Source organism: Terrapene carolina, unplaced genomic scaffold (assembly GCF_002925995.2).
Source record: "Terrapene carolina triunguis isolate 2854851 unplaced genomic scaffold, T_m_triunguis-2.0 Scaffold233, whole genome shotgun sequence".
NCBI classification, from domain to species: domain Eukaryota; kingdom Metazoa; phylum Chordata; order Testudines; family Emydidae; genus Terrapene; species Terrapene triunguis.
Window position 1 is genome coordinate 13,903,445 of NW_020664584.1, and position 5,307 is coordinate 13,908,751.

The 5,307-nt window shown below is 50.0% G+C and overlaps 1 pseudogene; it reads right to left on the reverse strand.

Annotated features, from left to right (window-relative positions):
* Positions 1-2,852: 2,852 nt before the first annotated feature.
* LOC113407634 lies at positions 2,853-3,802 on the reverse strand (annotated as a pseudogene).
* Positions 3,803-5,307: the final 1,505 nt, after the last annotated feature.

Below are 5,307 nucleotides of genomic sequence, written 5' to 3' on the forward strand. Positions count from 1 at the left end.
GGACGTGTCCTCTGCAGCCCCACACCAGGCATCCGGACGCCAAGGACTCAGAGCGACGCACAAACCTGGGGAAGGTGGATCTTCCCCTGCCTGCCTCCTCCAGGGCCCCATCCCACAGGCCAGGTGCCCAGAGGCTTTGGAAAATCCCACTGGGCCCCCAAGTATCTGGAAACAACTGGCCCTAAATCGTTGCTGAAAAGTGGGCAAATACGAGTTCTGTGCTGGTGTCCTGTGGCCAAGGCCAGAGGTTTCCTTTGGCTTTTCTCTTCCTTTGGAAAGCAGCCTGGGGATGAAATACACACTAGGAAACCAACGTTAATGGTACAATCGCCTAACACTGGAGTTCCAGGCGGACGTTGCAAGCCTATATTTTTATAATGCAGATATCATATATTTTAGTGTGCGTATGTGTGCGTATGTGCGCGTATGTGTGTGTGCTTATGTGTGCGTATCGGTGTGTGTGGATATGTGTGCATATATGTGACTATGCATATGTGTGCACGTGTGTGTGTATGTGTGTTTGCCTGTATGTGTGTATGTATGTGCATATGAGTGTGTTTGTATGTGTGCATGTGTGTGTTCATGTGTGTGTGTGCTTCCATGTGTGAGTCTGTGTGTTTGCATATCCATGTGTGTGTATGCATGCATATAGGTATGTGTGTGCATGCACATATATATGTGAGCATCTGCATGTGTGTGTGAATGCATGTGTGCATGTGTACGTGTGCATATGTGTGTGTATGTGTGCCTATGTGTGTTGGGGCATATGTGTGTTGTATATATATGCTTGCATTTGCATATGGGGCATGTGTGCCTGTGCACATGAGTGCATATGTGCGTCCATGTGTGTATGTGTGTGTGCATATGTGTGTCTGGGTAAGTGCGCGTGTGTGTAAGCATCCATGTGCATATGCATGTGTGCACGTATGAGTGCATGTATATGTGTGTACATATGTGTGTGTGTGTGCTTGTGTGTATATTAGGGTGACCAGACGTCCCGATTTCATCGGGACTCTCCCGATATTTGATTGTTTGTCCCGTGTCCCAACCGATGTGCGGTCGGGACACTGGACAAACAAGAAACTTTGCCCTCCTGGAAGGGCTCTCGCCCCACCCCGACTCCGCCCCCTCCTTCCCCCATTGGCTCCCTACCCAAATCCCCGCCCTGGCCCCGCCTCTTCCCCAAGCACGTGGCATTCCTTCTCCCTCCCAGGCTTGCCGCTGTAATGGCGGCAAGCCTGGGAAGGAGGGGGTGGTGGTCGGCTTCCAGTTCCTGGAGCTGGTGAGTACGGGCACCGGGCGGGCAAGGGGGCTGCTCCCCCAGGAGGGAGACGGGGGGGCTCCGGGACTCCGGACCCCAGCAGCGGCGGGGGAGAGTGGCTCAGGGCCGCACGAATGGCCATGTAAAGTTTATCAGCTCGGGGTGGACCCCGGCCGGTCCTCGCCCCTGTAGGGTGGTGGTAAGGAGCCGAGTCCCCCCCTCCCCCCTCATCCTCCTGGGGGAGCAGCCCCATCTTCCTCCTGGGGGAGCAGCCCCCTTGCCTGCCCGCCCGGTGCTTCCAGCTCCAGGAACTGGAAGCCGGCCACCACCCCCTCCCTCCAGGCTTGCGCCGGCATTACAGCTGCAAGCCTGGGAGGGAGGAGGAATGCTGCTCAGCTGAGGAGCCAGGGGGAGGGGGAAGGGGGGAGCTCCTTACCTGGCCCACAGCGGCGGGTGGGACATGCTGGCGCGGGGCAGGGATGCTACCCCCCTACAGGGCAGGGCGACGAGCCGGCCGGGGTCCTCCCCCCAGACGATAAACTTTAAGTGGCCACTTGCGCGGCCCTGAGCTGCTCTCCCCCGCCGCTGCCGGGGTCTGGAGCCCCGCGCCTCTCCCACTCAGCTGCGCTCCAGCGGTTCCTTCTCGCGGGGGGGCGGGATGCGCCGCATGTGCCCGGGGCCTGCTAATTCCCCTGGCACCTGCAAAACGGCTCTTTTTTTTTTTTTACGTTTTTTTTGGGTGGGTTTTTTTTTTGCTCCGCCCCCCGCCCCCCGCGTCCCGATATTTCATATTATTGATCTGGTCACCCTAGTGTATATGCATATTTGTGTGAGTTTGTGTGTGTGTATCTACAATCTCTCACCCTACAATGAATGCACGTTCAGCGTTACTGCTGAGTCCATTTCACCTGCACCCTCTCACTGAGCACAATTGCCCCCATTGTCTGAGCTTTGAGCAGCCACGAGTTCAAATCTCCCACCATCCCAGTGAAACCCACCTGTGGAATCGCATACCGGCCCTAACAAAACTGGGGTCTCAGGTTTCAAGAGGTCTCTCCATCTCCACTTTCTCCCAGGGCTGTAAAAGCAGTGGTTCTCAACCTGGGATATGCGTAGCCTGGGGGTACTCAGAGGTCTTCAAGGGGGTACATCAGCTCATCTAGAGATTTGCCTAGATTTACAACATGCTACAGAAAAAGCACAAGCAAAGTCTGTGCAAACCAAAATTTCATACAGACAATGACTCTATAGACTATACAAGGAACTGTAAGTACAACATTTACATTCCATTTGGTTTATTTCATAATTATTTGGTAAAAATGAGAAAATCAGCAGTTTTTCAGTAGTAGTGTGCTGTGATAGTTTTGTATTTTTATGTCTGATTTTCTAAGCACAGAGTTTTTAAGTGTGGTGAGGGTACACAAGACAAATCAGACTCCGGAAAGGGGTACAGTAGTCTGGAAAGGTTGAGAGACACTGTGTAAGAACAAGAAATGAAGTTCAGAGGAGCTCATGGAAACACAACCTGGAACTACACCAAGATTCGCTTCAGGCCAAGTTATATCTATTTTAAGCCAAGGAAATTGACAGGTTAGAATGGTCCAAACATGAATTTCCTGCAAGCTTTCCTCAGGGCCTCCTGGACCTCTTTGTTTCTCAGGCTGTAGATGAGAGGATTGACCAGGGGAGTCAGGACTGTGTAGACAATAGAGAGAACTTTCTTGAAGTTGCTCAGAATGTCGGTGGTTGGGAACATATAGGCAATCAGCAGAGTTCCATAATAAATGCTCACCACAATGAGGTGGGAGGAGCAGGTGGAAAAGGCCTTTTGCCTCCCAGTGGTGGACGGGATTCTCAGGATGGTGGCGATGATGCAGATGTAGGACATCAAGCTAAGTAGGAATGGGACTAGTGAGAAAAGCAAGATGAGTGCAACAGCCAACGTTTCCATCAGGTGTGGGTCATTGCAGGAGAGTTTTACAAGGGGAATAAAATCACAAAAGAAATGATCAATAACGTTGGGGCCACAGAATGTTAACTGAGATATTGACAATGTTGATATGCCACTACATAGGAAGCCACCTATCCAAGAGCCACCTGCAAGCTGGAGGCAGGCCCTGCCATTCATATGGGCGGCATAGTGCAGTGGATTGCATATTGCTAAATACCTATCATAAGACATCACTGACAGGAGAAGGCATTCTGTAACCACCAGAGAATTAAGAAATAGTATTGTGTGAGACAGCCACTAAATGAAATAGTCCTGTCCACAGTGAGGAGACCGGCCAGCACCCTGGGCAGAATGGTGGAGGAGCAGCAGGTCTCCAAGCAGGACAAGTTCCCCAGGAAGAAGTACATGGGGGTGTGAAGGTGCTGATCAGCCACAACTAGTGCAATGATCAGGATGTTCCCGGCCATGGTTGGAATGTACATGGCAAGAAACAGCAGGAAGAGAAGAGTTTGTAGCTCAGGGAGATTCCCAAATCCTAGCAGGATGAATTCTGTAAGAACCGTTTGATTTACTTGTTCTTGGTTCGCCATGAGGTGCAACTAGGGGAAAGAAACCAAAATTTACAATGGAATCTGTAGAGGATACATTTTTGTTACGCTTTAGCATCAGTTTAGTTCCATAAAGATTCCATAAGGCCCCTCATCCTGTGGGGTCAGTGAAGAACCAAGACTCTGGAGGCAAATTTCCTATTTAGATCTTTGAGATTCCAGTATCACCCCCCTCTGGTCAGTGAAGAGATTGATGCAGACAGAAAACCACACACACCGTTGTGCATATTGATGTCAAAACTGGCAAAGCCATTTTGTATTAGTCATTTGTAACTTTGACAGGTGGTCCCCAGGACTCACCAGGGTGGACTGTGACTTCTTGCACTGCAAACATGTTATCGGTTCAGCTAACAGCGAGGAGGCTCTAGTGGACTCATCCAAGAGCGGGGACAGTGATCAACATGCTCTCAAAGCAGGTTACCTTAGTCTCCATGAGACAAGGTCCAGCCCTTTCCTGCTTTTATTCTTTTTCCCTTTTTTCACATTCATCCTGGACCTCTCCAGAGAGAGAGGGAGAGAGACACGTCACTGAGCTGTTGCATCACAAACTGATGCCAAATTTACTCCACTTATAGTTTCCTTTGCCAGCATTACAACCACCATGGTGTTTCGGTTACTTTCCCTCAGGAACACTCGCCAATTAAATCTCATTTTGTTTCTGTCTGCAATTGACTGGTTCCTCAGTCCTGCTGTGAGTTTGCTTCCACTCCTTTCTGCTGTAGTCTGCTACTGTGATTAACTTCACGTTCCGGGTGAAGAAGGATTATGAACTCTCACAGGACCCACAACCCAATGAGCTTGCTCCCCAAATTTGCTGGCCCCCACTCTCTGATTGCTCTGTTTTAATGCTATTTTATCCAATACCCCGGTCCCCCAGCTCATGCCTTCGCTCTCTGTTATAGAATCATGTTGGTTTTGAAAACTGAGCCATTCAGCCAACCACATGGTAGTGCCAGTAGCGAAGGCAATCGGATATTATCAAACAGTGTCCTAGTGATACAATGTATCCAACACTGTGTAACACTCAAACATGTCACATCAGTGCAACCCCGTCAGCCACTGTATAATTCCACTGACAATAATAGCATGTGTGTGATAAGATTTACTTTTACAGCCGCTCAGTCCTCTGTGTGGCTCATTTTCCCCAGGCCTTCTAGACAGTTATCAATTTACCTCTTAATAAACAAACAATAATAATAAAATAGGCATTGTTAGGAAAACAATGGAATAGCGTTAGTGAAATTATTGTCATGATTTCAGGTTAACAGCACCTGTTTTCCCCCTCCATGGTCCCCTCTGGGAGTTCCCAGTCAGGTCTCCAGCCATCACCTTTCTCTTGACAGGAATCCTTCTCCCAGTCCCGTCTGGCAGGGGGTTTTAAGACTGCACAGCTCCCTGCCTTGCACAGGGAGGTCCCCAGCAAGCCAGTCTGTCTAAGGCCCAGAACCACTGCGTTGCTTTCTCTCCAAGGGCTAAGAACAGGTATT